Source organism: Myotis myotis, unplaced genomic scaffold, assembly GCF_014108235.1.
Source record: "Myotis myotis isolate mMyoMyo1 unplaced genomic scaffold, mMyoMyo1.p scaffold_m19_p_7, whole genome shotgun sequence".
NCBI classification, from domain to species: Eukaryota; Metazoa; Chordata; class Mammalia; order Chiroptera; family Vespertilionidae; genus Myotis; species Myotis myotis.
The window spans coordinates 89,236,953-89,255,351 of record NW_023416379.1 but is presented as its reverse complement, the minus strand read 5'-3'; positions in this window follow the sequence as shown (position 1 = coordinate 89,255,351).

Genomic DNA, 18,399 nt, shown 5'->3' with positions numbered 1-18,399 from the left:
GATAACAGGAAGGACCTGCTGGTAATTGGTCCAAACTGGGGAAGCGGACATCAACCAGTGAGCGGTCGGCCACCCTTCCCACCGTCTCTCACCTGTCGATGACTCTGAGGTCACTGCCCTCGGAGCAGCTCTGCAAGGTGACTCCCTGTGACCCGCAGCCCCTCCCACACACAGCGGTTCCTGGCAGCAGCAGCAGCAACTGTGTGCAGGGCCTGTCCTTCAGGCCTCGGGGTTCAGAGGGGTTTAGAGAATGTGGGTCTTTCTCAGCTTTTCCCCCCAAGGGGTGCCCACAGGGGCCACACCGCATTCTCCTGAGGGCCTTGGCTCAAAACAGCCAACTAGCAGCCCTAGTAAAATCCAGTGTTCTCTCTTTCCTTTTTTTAATCCTCACCTGAGGATATTTTTTTCCATTGATTTTTAGAGAAAGTGGAAGGGAGAAGAGACAGAGAGAAACGCGGATGTGAGAGAGACACATCAATTGGTTGCCTCCCGCATGCCCCCGATCAGGGCCAGGAGCCTGCAACTGAGGCATGTGCCCTTGACCGGAATCCAACCAGGAACCCTTCGGTCTGCAGGCCGATGTTCTATCCGCTGAGCCAACTGGTTAGGGCTACAGTCTTCTCTTTACCTAAAACCCGCACATAGAGTTTGCATTCTAGTTCATCATATGCTTCATACAAAAATAATATTGTTCCCCGCACATTCTTTGGGTCAAATGGATGTTGCAGGAAGATGGGGCCCATTTATCCTGTGGCTTTGTTGCCCCGGGCACAATGGTGCCAGTGATGGGAGCCCAGAGCAAGTGGCACAGGGCCTCAGGGGCCTCAGAATTAGTCCTAGTGCAGAATCACGCCCCCACCCCCCCAGCTGTATAAGAAGGCTCTCCATCCTTCCTGTCCCCCCTTCCCCAGGAATCCCAGGTGAGGGTCAGTGGTCACGGCCACCTGTGGGGGTGGGAGAAGGGCCTCCTGTGTGCAGAGAGCTGGGCCGCTTCCTCCCGAGGGCTGCTTGGCTCTTCTCCCCGGGAGAGACTGGCGGGGCATCCCAGCCAGGGACCAGCTGGTTAATGAACCCATGGACACTGGGGGTGTTGCCACATTCGGTCTCAGCACACCTTGTCCTAATCATGGGCCCAGCCATCTGACAGGCGTGTGCATGGAGACCGATGGCTCTGGCCGAGGCTGTAATGGTGCCATCCTCGCAGAAGCTGTGAGAGTCTGTGGGCTGCCTCTTCCCTCATCCCCATGCCAACCAGCCCCAGACCCAAATATTTCTGGCTCCCAAATGCTTCTCAAATCCATTTTCTTTTCCCCAGTTTTATTGAGGTATAGTTGACATAACATATAGTTGTGTATGTTAAAGGTATACAGCATAGCCCTAGCTGGTTTGGCTCAGTGGATAGAGCGTTGGCCTGGGGACTGAAGGGTCCCGGGTTTGATTCTGGTCAAGGGCCTGTGCCTGGGTTGTGGGTTTGATCCCCAGTGGGGGGCATGCAGGAGGCAGCCAATCAGTGATTCTCTCTCATCATTGATGTTTTTATCTCTCTCTCCTTCTCCCTTCCTCTCTGAAAGTAACAAAAATATTTAGAAAAAAAAAGGTATACAGCATAATGACCTGAATTTCACATACTGTGAAATGACCTCCACAATAAGTTTAGTTAACTTCCATCATCTCATATAGATACAATTTTTTTTAAAGTGTTTTTTTCTTGTGATGAGAACTGTTAGGATCTACTTTTTTTGGTTAATCCTCACTCAAGGATAATTTTCCCCCCACTGATTTTTAGAGAGAGTGGAAGGGAGGGAAGAGAAAGAGAGAGAGAGAGAGAGAGAGAGAAACATCGATGTGAGAGAGACACATTGATCGGTTGCCTCCTACACACACCCTGACCCCGGCCTGGATCAGGCCTGCAACCCAGGTAAATGGCCTTGATCTGGAATTGAACCTGGACCCTTTGGTCCACGGACAGATGCTCTAACCACTGAACCACTGGCCAGGCAGGATCTACATTCTTAACAACTTTCAAATATACCCCATAGCAGTGTTAGCTGTAGTTATCATGTTGCACATGACACCTCCCATCTTTATTTAACTCATAACTGGAAGTTTGTATCTTTGATCACCTTTATCCAAACCTCCTGCCTCTGGTCACCACCAATCTGATCTCTTGTTCTATGTCCCCGCATCCCCCAAAGATTCCACATAGAAGGGGATCACACAGTCTTGTACTTCTTGCTGACTTCTTTCACTCAGCGGAATGTTCTCCAGTTCCATTTACTTCTTTTTCATGGCTGGATAATATTCCATCATAGGTGTATATATATGTATCTATGTATATATGAATATTTCTTTATCCATTTCACCCATTAATGGAGACTTAGTTGCTTCCATAGCTTGGCTGTTGTAAGTAATGCAGCTAGGAACTGGGTAAGCTTATCTGTTCAGCACAGTGTTTCTGTTTCCTTTGGATGTAGTCCCAGAAGTGAATTTGCTGGATCATATAGGTGCTTTTTTATTTTTTGAGGAACCTCCATAATGGTTTCCAGAGCGGCTGCACCATTTTACGATCCTACGGACAGTGCACGAAGGCTCCCTTTTCTCCACGTCCTCATCAGCGTTTACCTCTCTTCTTCTGATGACAGCCATTCGAACAGGTGTGAGGTGGTATTTCCCTGTGGCTTTGATTTCATTTCCCTGATGACTAGTGATATTGAGCACCTTTTCAGTACCTGTTGGCCATTCATATATCTTGTTTGGAAAAATGTCTATTCAGGTCCTTTGCCCATTTTAAAAATTGGATTGTTTGGGGGTTGTTTTTTTTGCTATTGAGTTGCTTAGTTTTTTGTTTTTTTTGTTTTTTAATATATCTTGGATACTAACTCCTTATCACATATATGATTTACAAATATGTTTTCCTATTTTGTAGGTGGTATTTTTATTATGTTGACTCATTTTTCAAAGTAATCTTTGAATCTTATCTCAAAATCTTATCTCATTCTTTTGCTTAAAACCCTTGGCTGGAGCATCATCCCATACACCAAAGGGTTACGGGTTCAATTCCCAGTCAGGGTGAGTCCCAGAGGCAACCGGTTGATGTTTCTCTCTTACATCGAGGCTTCTCTCTCTTTTCTTTTTCTCTCTGTAAAAATCAATAGAACATACCCTTGGGTGAGGATTCAAAAAGAAAAACTACAGAGAGATACCACTTCATACCCATTAAGAAAGCTACTATAAAAAAAGAAACCCAAAAGACAACTATTGGCAAGGGTGTGGATAAATTGGAACCCTGATGCACCATTAGTGAACGTATCGATGGTACAGTGGTTGTGGAAAACAGTATGACAGTTCCTACAAAAATTAAAAATAGAGCTACCATCTGATCCAGCAATTCCACTTCTGGGTATTGACCCAAAAGAATTGAAAGCAGGGCCTTGAAAAGGTATCTGTACCCCTGTGTTCGTAGCTGCATTGTTCATAACAGCTACAGCATGGAAGCAACCCGAGTGTCCCTAGATGGAGAAGCCAAATGTGGTGCATACTCACAGTGCGATATTACTCAGCCTGACAAAGGAAGGGAATTCTGCAACATGCTACAACAAAGATGAACCTTGAGGGCCTGGTGCGAAGTGAGCATGCCAGTCACAAACAGACAAACACTGCATGATTCCGCTTCTATGAAGTACTTAGCAGTCACATTATAGAGGCAGAAAGTGGAGTGGTGGTGGCCAGGGGCTGGTAGGAGGGGTGGAATTGGGTTATTGTTTAATGGGCATAGAGTTGCAGATCTACAAGATGAAAAAGTTATAGGGAGGGATGGTTGCACAGCATTGTAATGTATTTAATGCCACTGAGTTCTACGCTTAAAATGATTAAGATGGTAAATTGTATGTTGTGTGTATTTTACCACAGTAAAAATGTGAAAGCCCTAGCCGGTTTGGCTCAGTGGATAGAGGTTCAGCTTGCAGACAGAAGGGTCGCAGGTTCGGTTCCTGTCAAGGGCACGTACCTTGGTTGTAAGCTCTTGGTTGTAAGCTCCTTCCCTGAGCCAGGAGCACGTGCAGGAGGTAACCAATCAATGTGTTTCTCTCACATCAAAATTTCTCTCTGTCTTTCCCTCTCTCTTCCACTCTCCCTAAAAATCAATGGAAAAACACCCTCGGGTGAGGATTTAAAATAAATAAGTAAATAAATAAATAAATAAATAAATAAGTAAAAATCAATAAAAACATGTATTTTTTTAAAAAGTGAAAAACAAACAAACCCACAAACAGGACTCTCTCCACTTCCAAGATGAATTGTATTTTCAAAAAAGGATCACAATCATATTTCTTTCCCATACACTCTTCCAGAAGAGATGGGGTCTGTTTCCCTGTTTCCTCATCCCATTGGAACTGAGTGAGTCTGTGAGTGCTGGCGGGGGCGTCAGGGGGAGGCGGGGCAGGAAACTGCGTGGCTTCCCAGGCTGGGCTGCAGGGGCAGCACAGCTTCTCCCTCTCTGTGCTCTCCCTCGACAAGCAGCCAGCATGTTGTGAGAAAGCCGAGGCCCCATGAAGGCGTGCTAGGCCTCAGCCAACAGCAAACCTCAGATACCAGACACAAGTGAGTGACTGCAAATAATGTACCCAGCCCTCAAGCCCCAGCTGAGGCCGGTGGAGCGGAGCTGTCCCCACTGAGCCCTGCCTGAATCGTAGCTTTGCGAGTGACATAAATGTGCTCATTTTAAGCCACGAGGTTTTTTGGAATGTTTTGTTACACAGCCATAGTAACTAGACTCCCAGCCCCCATCCCTTCCTTGACTCAAAAAACAGAGGAAAGGAGGAGAGGTTGAGAGGAGGTGACAGAAGAAGACAGGTTAATGAATATATTATCCTTTCACCCCATTCCAGGAGGCACTTACAATAGAGATTGAGTTATAAAGAAATAAGGAACTTTGCAATTCTTGCTGATACAAGATTGTAGGCGGAAACCTCTCCTTCTACACAGACCTGGGATGCCTGTTGACAGGTTTGTGTCCTTGATCCCATGTCTGTCGTTGTCATTGTCTGGGTCCCGTGACTCCTCAGACCCACGACCACCCTGTTACAGAGCAGATCCCCAATAAATATGAGTCAATGAGTCAATGAATGATGGTGAACGAGTGAAACCTGATGCCCATTGTGCGGTTTTCATAGAGGTCTTGGTCATTTTTTCAGAGAATATTCATGTCAAGGCAGGCTGAGAGACGGATTCTGTTTATAAATGAGGGCGCTGAAGTCCAGAGCGGGGCAGTGGCTGTCCCAAGACCTGGTGTCCGGCGGGTGGCAGAGATGATCCAGCACTCAGTCCCTCGGTGGCCAGCCTATGCTCTGCCCACCGCCAGGCCAGTCGGACCCTGGAAAGGGTGGGCTTGGGTGGTTTCACCCTCCCAGTTATGGCCTGCCCCTGAGTTTACTGGCCGGGTTGGTCCTGGCCCCTCAAGGGCAAATGGCAGATGCAGAGAGACCACCAGAAAGGGAGCCCTTGTGGGCTGGTGACGGGGACCCGGAGGAGGTGCTGTGGAGGAGTATCTGACGCATAGTAGGTGCTCCATCAACATTTGTTGAGTTGAATTGAATTGAAATAAACATCCAAATAAATACATAATGTAGACAAAGAAGAGGCCAGGTAATAAATCTCACAAGTTCAGTGACGGAAAGTCAGGGTGACCCGATCATAAATTCCTAACGGAGGAGGTCATGGAGTGGTGGGTGGTCACACCCCAGGCCTATAAAAAGATGATCTTTGCCTTAAGCAAGTGCTGTCTGTGTTCTTGTGCATCTAGGTTAGCACACCTTTAAAAAGCCAGGGTAATCCTCGTCCCAGATCCCCAGAGGCATAACCACCCCAGGAGCACATAGTCTTGTCCAAACGTATGGAAAGAACTTCGAAATCATCGTTCCCCAGAGCAGCTGAGATCTTGCTTCCTGGCATGTCGTCAGTTTGGCTCCAATAAACTTTCTTTTTGGAAATTAAATATATTTTTATTGATTTCAGAGAGGAAGGGAGAGGGAGAGAGAGATAGGAACATCAGTGATGAGGGAGATTCATCGATCAGCTGCCTCCTGCAAGCCCCACACTGGGGATTGAGCCCCGTAACCCAGGCCTTGACCGAAATCAAACCATGACCTCCTGGTTCATAGGTAAATGCTCAACCACTGAGCCACACTGGCTGGGCTGGCTCCAATAAACTCTTATAAAAATTCTTTACAGGTTTGGATGTTCTTATATCTACAATAATTACAAACTTGTATGGTGAGTGCTGATAAACGGTTTCGGGGAGATGGGAGGGCATTGGAAAGGGTCATGCCTTCCTTCTGTGAGGCCTCTGAGGAGATGGCATTTGAGCTGAGCACTGCCAGGTGGGAGGAGTTGAGGTGAGGGTAGAGTGAGAGAAAGCCTGCATGGTATTCTAGGCAGAGGAAATGGTGGCAGAGAACCAGGCTCGACTGAGGAAGCAAGACAAGGTCAATATGGCTAGTGTAACAGAAGAAGACAGTTTATGACAATGACAGCGATGACAAGACTAATGAGGTCAGCAGAGGCCAGACCAGGGGACCTGGGCACTTTGCCATCTAGCTAAAAGACTACATTTCCCAGCTCCCCTTGCAGTGAGATGCAGTCATGTGACTAACTTCTAGCCAGCGAAGCACATGTGTTGCCTGCTCTTTAAAATAATCTCTTTGCAAGGGCTGAGGAGTGTGGAGCTTCTCTTCTCCCCTAGTCCCTCCAGTGGAATGTAGACCCCGTGGCTGGAGTTAGCGGGGCCAGCTGGAACCATGAGATGATGATCATGACTGCTTAGCTTCAGGAGCTCAAAGAGAAATATGGTTTGGGGATAAACATTCGAGATAGGTCAAGCTGTCTTTGGCTGTTGAAATCTTGGCAGGCACTTGATAGTCCAGGGGGATATGTGGAATGAGAAAGAAGATGGCCTGGGGAGAGCTTGGGGAAAACCAACATTTATAGAAATTGAGCTGGCTGGGCGTCTAGGATTTGAGTCCAGTCAAGGGCTCCAGTCCCTACCAGCCCTGTTAGAGGAGCTCCAGTATCTCAACCCGGGAACTCCCTTATCTGCAAATGACAGGACTCCTCGGGGATGGAATGCTCCCGAAGGGCTGACTGCTGAGGCTAAGCATGGGCTGAGCGAATTGGAGCCTTTAGCCCCACAAACTTCACGGCCACAGGCCACCACTGTAGACGGTGCAGCAATTCCTCTGCCTGAATATCTCTAAGGATTTGTGCAAATCGATCCACTCCCTCCCCAGCTGTCCTACATTTGAGTAACTGTTCCTCAGAAGTGAGCCTTTGCCTGACAAAGAGGATCAATTGTCCTCCTCCGTTTCAGAGAGGAAGGAAGAAAAGAAAGAAGGAAGAGGGGAAGGAGGAAGAAAAGAAGGGGAAGAAAGAAGGAAGGAGAAGGCCCTGGCCGGTGTGGCTCAGTTGGTCGCCCCAGGCACTGGAAGGTGGTGGGCTGGATTCTCTTTCTCTCTCTCTCTCTCTCTCTCTCTCTCTCTCTCTCTCTCTCTCTCTCTCATCCCGTTGCTGTCTCTCTCCCTTCCTTCCTCTCTAAAAAATCAATTAAAAAAAAAAAAAGAAAGAAGGAGGAAAGAAGGAAAAAATTAAAGACAGACAGACTACCCTGGTACCCCTCAGAGGGCTGGCGAGGTGGGCAGGAAGAAGTCCAGGAGAGCGCAGCACCAGCGATGCCACGCTCCTGAGAGGGGCACGAGGTGAGGCTGGGCGTGTAGCTGGTGCTCTGACCCGACCATCTGTGTCCCCTCCAAAGCCATTCCCACCCATGGCGATGGCAGGAAGAAGCGAGGGCCTGGGTGTTTGTTGGCTGGGCCACGAGGGGAGAGCCTGTGTGAGCGGGGACTGCTCCCTTAGAAAAGAGGCCCAACCTCCCTCCCCTCCCCACGAGGACTCAGGGAGACGATGGCCCTCCGTGGCCCAGGAAGCCGGCCTCACAGGACAGCAGCAGCTTGGTGCCAGCCTCCCAGCCTCCAGAACTGAGGAATGAGGCCTGTCGAGTACAAGTCGCCCAGTGGATGGTGCTTTGTTACAGCAGCCGGAGCTAGGGCACGTGCGTGGACTTAGCAACACGCAGGTCTGTCCTCACTAAGGGACACTTTGGGGCCAGATTGCACACTGGAGTTGGGTGCATGAGAGAGAGAGAGATCTCATGTACCCAACACAAAATGTCAGGAGACCAAAAGACTTGATTCCAAGATGGTGTGAACCTCCCCCACTTCTCACCCCAAACTACATCCAGAGGCTGAGGCCACAGCTACACGGTTCTCTGCCACCCCTTTGGGGAGTCTCCTGGGGAAAAGGCAGAGCTGCTCCCCGTCCGAAGGAGAGCCCGTCTGTACCAATGAAGCTAAGTTCGGGGGCGGGGCAGCCCCTGCGCGGCCCACTCTTCCTCCCGGTCCTCATGGAGCACAGCACCCCGAGGACAGGTGTCAGGGTCCTGGCGCCTGAGGACACGTGCTTAGAAGTAGGAAGACGGAGGCCCCAGAGGTTAAGTGACCTGGCCAGGGTCCCAGAGCTCCTAGGAGTACAACTGGGATCCAGACAAGGTCTGTCCAGGCTCCTGTTCTGAAACCAGCGGGTCTCAGAGGATGCTTCCCGGACCGGCAGCTTCGGCATAAGCACTTGTCAGAAAAGTAATTGTCCTGCCTGGCCGGTGTGGCTCCAGGGATTAAGCATCAACCTATGAACTGGGAGGAGGTCATGGTTTGATTCCTGGTCAGGGCACATGACCAGGTTGCGGGATTGATCCCCAGTGGAGGGGGGTGGCGGGGGGAGGGGGGGCAGGAAATGGGGGGCCGCGTGCAAGAGACAGCTGATCAGGGAGTCTCTCTCATCATTGATGTTTCTATCTCTCTCTCCCTCTCCCTTCTTCCCTGAAATATATATAAAAGTAATTGTCCTAAAATTCACACACTGGGGGTCCGGGGCAGCACCCTGTGTTTGGACAAGCACCCTAGGGAATACTAAGTACACCACCCAGACTCTCCAAGCCAAACCTGAGAACGAGCACACTGGCCCTCAGCTCTTCTCTCCTAGACAAGTGCACCTGTGGAGAGGGATCGAACCCTGGCCAGACTCAGGCTTCAGTCTCCTCCTCCCTCCGCTCCCCCGAACTTAGCTTCATTGGTACAGGCAGGCTTTCCTTCGGGTGGGGGATGGCCCTGCCTTTTCCCCAGGAGACGCCTCAAAGGGGTGGCAGAGCGGGTCTAGCTGTGGCCTCAGCCCCTGGACGTAGTTTGGGGTGAGAAGGGGGGAAGTTGATACCATCTTGGAATCAAGTCTTTCGGTCTCCTGACATTTTGTGTTGGGTGCGTGAGATCTCTCTCTCTCTCCCCCTCTCTCTCCCACTGTCCAATGCACGCTTGCTTTTAAGAGGGAGTTGGGGGCTGGGAGTCTATGCACAGGCTTTGGGGAGTTTAGCCATTTCTGCTTCCCCCCATGGGCAGGGGGTGACGATGATAATGACAATAACTTCCGTCACTCGGAGCCAGTCCATCTACTAAGCTCTTTATATGCATTAACCATTCAAGCCTCACAACCTTGCGAGGGAGGCACTGTCATTATCCCGTGTTAAATGGAGAACCTGAGGCACAGAGAGGGTAAGCAACATGCCCACGGTCACACAGCCAGTAAGCAGCAGAGCTGAGCTCTGAACCCAGACCAGGTGTCCATGCTCCTGGCTGCTGAGCTACTTCAGCCTCCAGATAATAATGAAGATGGCAGTGGGGCTTTTTCTACTCCAGGCCCTGTGGACAGCGCTCCACGTAGAAAAACATGGGATGTTCTCACCATTGCGACGAGTGAGCTATTTCCAGCTGACCGGGGCCTTGGTGGGTTAAACAGTTGTGGTTTGGGTTATTTTTTTATGACTGAGCTTGCGTGCGTGCGTGTGTGAATGCGTGCGTCTCACCAGGAGAAGTGGGAAAGGCCAGGCCAGAGACTGTTGCTCTTCCCATGTTCTAAAATGGACCTGCACGTTGCACTTGTGGTTGCTGGAGGAAAATAAACCAATCCCCTACCAGTCAAAACAACAATATTTGCGCAGTTCCGGCAATAATCGCTGGGACCCGCCCTTTCTCTGGCTTGCTGGCGGCACCTTGCCCTCGGCTCACTCTCACTCCCAGAGCCCCCGCAGCCTTCCGTGCATGAAGCTCATGTTCCTGGGCTCACAGCAGTTCCTGGCTGGCTCAGGGCTTGCCTCCTCCGGGAAGCCTTCCCAGATGGCTCATGCCTCCGCTCGGGGCAGGACTCAGCACTTGAGCCCTCCGTGCGACCTCATTGTCCCTCTCTTCCTTTGAGCTCAGTGACGCAGGGCGCCATGGTTCCCCCTCTACTCCTGTGACTGAGCCTCCTGTCTCCTGTCCTCCTCTTCTGAGTTCCATTTCTCCCCTTCTCTTCTCCTCCTTTCCCTTATTTCTCACTCCTGGTCCTTTCTTTCCCTTCCCTTTCCTTCTCCTTCCTTCTATCTTTTTTTTTAAAAAAATATTTTTATGGATTTCAGAGAGGAAGGGAGAGGGAGAGGGAGAGGGGGAGAGAGAAAGAAACATCAATGAGAAGAGAGAATCATTGATTGGCTGCCTCCTGCATGCCCACATTAGGGATCGAGTCCACAACCCAGGCATACGCCCTGACCAAGAATCGAACTGTGACCTCCTGGCTCACAGGTCGACGCTCAACCACAGAGCCACTCTGGCCGGGCACCTCCCTTCTCTCTTCTTCACACTCCTTTCTACCCCACCCATTCCTGCCTCTCTGCCTTAGCTCTGAGGTTCTTCCACCTGGTCTGCCCTCCCTCCTCCTCGCCCGTCCACCAGAGACCAGCTCAGGTCCTCGGGCCTTGATCCAGCCTTTCCTGATGCCCACAGGTCTGACTACAGCCCCCCTCTTCTGTCTGTCCACAGCTCTCCACCATCCAGCCAGCCAGCCTCACGAGCTCGAGCGTTTGATCCCTCTCCATTTACCTGTCACGCATTTAAACATGCACTGTGCACCCCCAGGTGCAAAGCCTGCCTCCTCCATTGCCTGGAAGCTCTCACTCCTGCTTCAAAGCTCACCCAGACATCACCTTCTCCTGCCTTGACCCCTCTCCCACAGCCGGGCAGGCGTCCCCTGTGTTCCCGTGGCTCCTGCACACGGAAGCGAGGCTAACACACAAGGCAGATGCTGGCAGTGCCCGGCCGCTCGGCTCTCAGCATTCCCACTGCTCTGCAGGCTCCCCTGCCTCATGCCCTGGGGTTAGCACCTCCCGACTTAGCGGGCAGGCCCCGGGCAGTGAGGAATGGGATTTGGGGATCATATTCCCCAGCTCCTCACCCCTCAGGGGTAACTGGGAGGCATGGTCCCACCCCAGGCTTCCAGAGTTCTGCGGTGAGATGGGGCCCAGTTCCCCACAGCTGCTCCTCACCCCTCTCCGCGGTCCTTGTCTTCCCTTTGCTGCTTTTCTTCCTATTTGGTGCTTCTGGGGGCCACTTTCTCAGTAAACGGCGTATAGGCAAGTCCCGTCCATGACCTGCTTCTGGAAACGCGAACGGAGGTGAATCGTGTAGGACTTAATCCGTCTCTGGTGCTTTCTCAGTTCTGAATTTTTTAAAAAATATATTTTTATGGATTTCAGAGAGGAAGGGAGAGGGAGAGGGAGAGAGAGAGGAACATCAATGATAAAAGAGAATCATTGATCGGCTGCTTCCCACACACGCTCCACTGGGGATGGAGCCCACAACTGGGGAAGGGGCCCTGACTGGGAATCGAACCTCCTGGTTCCTAGGACAGCGCTCAACACCCGAGCCACACCGGCCGGGCTCAGTTCGGAATTTGCAGGAGTCCGTTTCCTCTGCACAACAGCCTCCCTCACGGGGTGGAGATTGCCGGTGTCATTTCCAAGTCTCCTCGGAGGAAGTGGAGGCCCCGGCGGTTAGCAGTGTGGACAGCTGTCCCACTTTCCTGGGACTGAGGCGTTTCCTGGACGTGGGACTTGCCCAGGACAGTCTGGGGAACACTGGGCCCAGCTGGTCACCCAGAGGGGAAGGGACTGCCTCTGGTCCCCAGGAGTGAGTGGGGGTGGGAGGGCACGAGCTCCGGGGCACGTTTCCCATGGTTTGAGGGGATGCCTGCTGCTGATTGAGCTGGACGTGGGGGACAATAAGGAAATGCGTGAGGGAGACGCAGCCCTGCACCGGAAGCACCTAGTCCGATGGGGGAGACGTGGGTTCCGATGGCACAGAGCTGCGGGAGGAGCTTCCTCCGGACTTCTCCGCAGGGCCCAGAACAAGGTTTAGGGGAGCCCTTTCCCTGCCCTCAAGCTGCTGCCCCAGCCAGACAAGAGTGACGGGTCTGGGTCTCAGTGTTCTCAGGGCTAGACCGGCCCCTCCCGGACCAGGCACTGGGCTGGCCCCTCCACGCTGGGCTGCATTGGATCCGGGCCCGGCAGGGGGAGGCGGGAGATTGATGGGCTGGGTGCTTGGATCAGTTGGGTCCGTGCAGGGAGCAGTTGGTACCGTCCAGGGCTTCATTGCAGAGTGTGGGCAGGTCTATGCCAGGGTGACTCCCAGGGAGCAGCCGCAGTGGGGAGTTGGTACCACCCCGAGGCCTCTGGACAAGGGGGGGCTCTCACTAGAGCAGCCCATACCGCTCCCCTGGGAAAGGGGCCCGGGACAGGCACTGTGCGCTCAGGCAAGGGACGAGGCCACCGGCAAAGCCGGGGCTGCAGGGCAAGGGGGCTAGTGCCCTGTCCTCTCTCCCAGCCTCTGTCCCATCACTCTCCCTCTTGGGCCCTAATCAAGTCAGAAGCGAAAGGAGCCTGGGTGACTCAGTCCCTGTCCCCCTCCCAAGGGTTCCGAGTGAGTCTGAAAGTGGAGGGAGCAGAGATGAATAATCACTGTGAGGCAAGGCTCACACCCACTCCTCTGGCACCTCCCCCAGGGCACGACCTGACCCCAGAGGCCTGGCCAGTGGGCGGGGGAGCGGCCCCTCCAGCACACACCCTGACCCTCTCACTGCCCAGGCTGCCCGGCCTCCCTCCCGGAGCTCTGGCACATTCATTCCTCCCATCCCCACCTCACTTCCTGCCCCCCCCCCCCAGCCCCCCAAGTCCACTGGAGGCCAAAGAGCAGGCGGGTCCAGGAGGTCTCCTCAGAGGAAGAGGTGCAAAAAGGTGGGGGTGGGGGAGAGCTCAGTCCTAGAAGAAGGGAGGGGAACAAACCTTTCTGAAGCTGATTTTGTCCCGGATACAACACGGGCGCTTTCTCATCCATTACTCACGCCCCCATGTCCATCCAACATTCCTGAGGGTGACATCAGGGTTTCCAATTTAGGGACGCGGAGACAGGCTCAGCGTGGTTTTGTGGCTTCTCAAATGTTGCACAGCAAGTGGGAGAGTCAGGATACAGACGCATGTCTGCCGAGTCCAGGGAAGAATAAATGAGTAAAAGTTGGTCTGAGATGTGGAGAAGCTGGAATGTGGGCAGAGGCTGAACAGGATCCTAACCCCAGGGCCAGGCGGGGGAGGGGGGGGGCCTGGGGCCTGGGGGGCGTGGTCAGTGGCTGGTGGGAGCCAGTGTGCAAGGTTTCATTTTCCCGATTCTGAAGGCTGTGCAGCGGGGTGGGGAGCATCTTTGGCTCCCCGCAGGGCCATAAGTGCGGTGGTGGGGTGGGGACACCCAGCTTCAGTTGCCCTTCCTGCCTCCAGGCCTTGGTCTACCTTGGGTCCAGGAGGGATTGGAGAGATTTGTGACTGGAGAGGAGACTCTGTGAGCCTTGAGCAAAGACCCTAGGAGGGGCCCAGAGGCCTCAGAGGAGGGAGACAATTCTAACTGGAGATGAGTTGCAGTGGGAAAGGCAGGTCGGAGATAGAGCAGAGGTTCTCAACCTGTGGGTCGCGACCCCTTTGGGGTTGAATGACCCTCTCACAGGTGTTGCCTAAGACCATCGGAAAACACATATATAATTACATATTGTTTTTGTGATTCATCACTATGCTTTAATTATGTTCAATGTGTAACAATGAAATTGGGGGTCACCACAACATGAGGAACTGCATTAAAGGGTCGCGGCATTAGGAAGGTTGAGAACCACTGAGATAAAGGCTCCAACGCTGTGTATGGGGGAGGGGAGAGGTCAGTGGGGTCAGGGCCAGGCCCAGCACTGTGTGTGTGGGGTGGGGCTGGAGGGGGGGAGCAGAGAGGGTGATTTAGGGAGGGCGGAGGGGGTGACTTCAGGGCAGTGCTCTCTGGGCCCTGGGCCCAGGGGTGGGGACACGGTGAGGTAAGGATCCAAGGGAATTGGAGATGGGGGTGTCTCAGCATTGCTGTTGCCCCAGACTGAGGAGCCCTCTGGCTCCCAGAGTTCAGTCCTTCTCTGGTCTGACACCTAAAATAAATGGTCACCCCTCCCCCCAGCTAGGCCTTCAGGATTGGAGGGGCCCTGTGGAACTGTGTGTGTGTGTGTGTGTGTGTGTGTGTGTGTGTGTGTGTGTGTAAGAGCAGGCATCCTTGGATCCAAGTGCTTAAGGCAGCCTCCAGGAGAGGGGTGGGGCCGGGAACTGCCCTCCCTGAGATGTGGTCAGCGAGAACAATCCAGACGAAAGCCGAGGGAGTAGCCGTGAAGCTCAGACTCCCTGAATCTAGCCTCCTCCTCTGCAGTGGAGGAGGCACAGGGCCGGGGGAGGCTGGTCCAGGTCACACGGGGCTTAGCGGTGTCTCCTGCCGCCCCCCCCCCCCCCCCGGGCGCTGGTCTTCCTCCAGAGGCTGGCGGCAGCCTCCTAATGACCCGCAGGGACAGGTGACCTTTGGTCCGAACGTCCAGCAAAACCCTTTCCTCATCTTAAAACAGCATTGAAAATAACGGCTGCTCTCTCACAGCGCTGAGGGGAGAAGTGAATTACTTAGTGAAGGTAAAGAGCTTAGAACAGTGCCTGATACATAACAAGCTCCCAATAAATGGTAGGCAGTGATGGTGATGTGGTGATGATGATAAAAGATGCCACTGTTTGAAAGGACACCCTCAGGGGACACGGGGTCTGAGTTTGCCCTGGCTGCTCTGAAGCCACCGAGCTGGGCAGCCCGTTGGGAGGCGGCGCTGGTTGAGGGGCTGCCTGCCCCTGGGTGCCGGTGCCATGGGTGCCATGGGAGCAGCAGTGGCCCTAGTTTGCCAACTCCACACACACTTCCCGGTCTGTGCCAGGAGGGCCCCCTGTGACTCATGTCCGGACCCTCATCCAGTCCTGCATCACCGCTGGCTCAGCCCCCGTCTGCCTGGCCGTCTCAGGCCCCCAGAGGGGCCAGCAGAGATACCGCCTGCCACAGGGCCGCCTGCCCTGCCTGCTCCTGCCTCCCCTGGGGTGGGTGTGAGTCTCCAGCAGCTGAAATGCACGCTGCCTCCTCTGGGCTGGGGCACACTCCTCCGGTACCTCACACACTCACTTCACACACTCGCTCACTTAAGCCTGGGAGACCAGCCTGCTCTTAGCTCCATTTGGAGAGGAGAAAACTGGAGACCTTAAGTGATTTGCCCAGGGTCACAGAGATGGGGAGCCAGGCAGGCTGGCTCCAGACTCCGCACCCCTAACAGCCACACTCGACTGTCCTGAGGGGACCCCTTTCCTTCCCCCTTGGGCCTCAGGGGACTGGCCGAGGCTGTGTGAACGAATGCAATGAACGCCTTGGTTCCTGGCCGGCACCCATAGGACAGCTTTCCCAGGCTGCCCTTATCATGTCATTACCATCCCACCCCTCCCTCTCGCTGGTGGGGGAAAGCGCTCCCTGCCCGCTTTGTTCTGTGGTTTCTGTCCAGAGGTGGAGTCTCTGTTCTTGTGCCTTCCCAGGCTCAGGCCTCTCCAGGTAGCTCCAAACAGGCTTCTTATGATCTCCACGCCCCCCACTATTCACCTATCCCTCCCCACTTTGTGGGGTTTTAAGACAGTTGCAGCGGCTCTTCTCATTGGCTGTGGAGCAGACATCTGCAAGGAACTGGCCAATCAGAAGCCTTCCTCTGCCCCACCCCAACACTGCAGGTTGGTTCCCTCTGGGGCAGGCATTCTGAACAGAGTAGGGGTGTGCATAGGGCGAAGGGTTTGATGGGGAACAGGGACCCTGTCTAGAAAGGCCAGGCACGAGGAGGACGTGCTCAAGGTGAGCTGAGACACAGAGGCCAACCCAGCACACGGGCCTCTCTCTCCCCCGGCCTTGAATGACGAGGTCCTCTTTCTGGAGTGTGTTACATACAAAGGATGCCACTTCCATACCTTCAGCGATCTCTTCCTCACCTCCGGTTACCTCTGCGCAGCCTGTGGGCCCTAGGCAGTGGGCATGGGCCTTGTTACTCACTGGTGTTTGTCCCTGGTCCTGGCCTTAGTCCCACGTAGGCCCAGGCCAGATGGCGCAAGCTTTGTCCACAGCCCAGTTCAGGAGGGCCCTGATGCTAAAGGGTTTTCCCACAGGGAGGGGCCACAGGAGCCCCTGGCCCCTGTGATGCTATCTGTAGGACGGTGGACGGGAGCAGAGACCAGGAATCCAGCTGCCCAGGTAACCCTCAGGTGCTGGCTGGGTTTGGGGACCCGGGTGTGGTGCGGAACACACCATTATGTTCCAAATGGTAGCCATCCTGGGTGAGAGATGGAAATGCTCAAGTAAGATGCTCTGCAAACAGAAGTGACCTCTGCAAACCCTACCAGGCTTTGCAATCTGTGGTCAGAGCCTTCCCAGGCAGTGGGGCCGGGGGAGGCAGGAGGACCCTATGGGTCTGCCCCTGGCTTTTCCGTGGTGTGAGTGAACGACTGAGCTTGGAGCCGCAGCCCCACTGGGACCAAGCACCTGCTGGCTGTACCAGCAGGGAGAGCACTCAGCAAATCTTGAGCGCGTTCACCTGGATGGTCTGTGGAGGTGGAGGGCCATACTCCAGCCCTCAGTCCACTCCTTCCACCAGCCCCGGGAGCTCACTGGGAGGAGGTGGTTTCCTGAGCATGCTCCCATCTCCGATGCTGCCTTTATCCCTGGGTATGTGTGTGACAATTAAATCAGCTTTATTTGTGTCAGAGAAACCCCACAAAAAGTGTTTCAAATAAGATAGCATTTATGTCTCTATCACATGGGTGACGTCCGGTGGTATTTAGTCCAGGTTTGTTACGGTGCTCTGTAACCATCAGGGATCCAAGCTCTTCCTATTTTACTGGGCCACCTATATCAGACATGGCCTCTACCTCATGGTGCAGTGGGCTGCCAGAGCTGCAGCCACGATACCAGCATTGCAACCAGCTGAAAAAATGAAGTGAGGCCCTGGCCGGTTTGGCTCAGTGGAGAGAGCGCTGGCCCTCGGACTGAAAGGTCTCGGGTTTGATTCCAGTCCAGGGCACATTGCAGGCTCAATTAGGAGGCAAACAATCCCTGTTTCTCTCTTCCCCTCACTTCCACTCTCTCTAAAAAATCATTGGAAAAATATCCTTGGGTGAGGATTAACAAACAAACAAACCAACAAACAAAAAACACACACAAAGTGGGGCCCTGGCCAGGTGGCTCAGTTGGTTGGAGCATCGTCCATATACTAAAAAGATGATGCGTTTGATTCCTGGTCAGTGCACATACCTAGGTTTTGGATTCAATCCCTGGTCAGGGGATGTGCAGGAGGCAACCAATCGATGTTTCTCTCTTTCTCTCTCTCTAAAATCAATAAAAACATAACCTTAGGTGAGGGTTAAAAAAAAGGCATATGAAAACATGCTCAAGTCACTAATCATCTGAAAGATGCAAATCAAAATGACAACGAGGTACCATCTCACACCTGTCAGAATGGCTATCATCAACAAGTCAACAAATGACAAATGCTGGCAAGGATTCGGAGAAAAAGGAACCCTCGTGCACTGCTGGTGGGAATGCAGACTGGTGCAGCCACTATGGAAAACGATATGGAGTTTCCTCAAAAAATTAAAAATGGAACTCCCATTTGACCCAGTAATCCCACTACTAGGAATATATCCCAAGAAACCAGAAACACCAATCAGAAAGGACTTATGCACCCCTATGTTTATAGCAGCACAATTCACCATAGCTAAGATCTGGAAACAGCCTAAGTGCCCATCAGTAGATGAATGGATTAGAAAACTGTGGTACATCTACACGATGGAATACTATGCTGCTATAAAAAAGAAGGAACTCTTACCATTTGCAAAGGCATGTATAGACCTGGAGAGAAGTATACTAAGCAAAATAAGCCAGTCAGAGAAAGATAAATATCACATGATCTCACTCATTTGTGGAATATAATGAACAACATAAACTGATGAACTAAAATAGATCCAGTGACCGGGAAGAATCAAACAAATCGCCAAACCTCAGAAGGAAGGCAGGGGCAAGGGCGGGG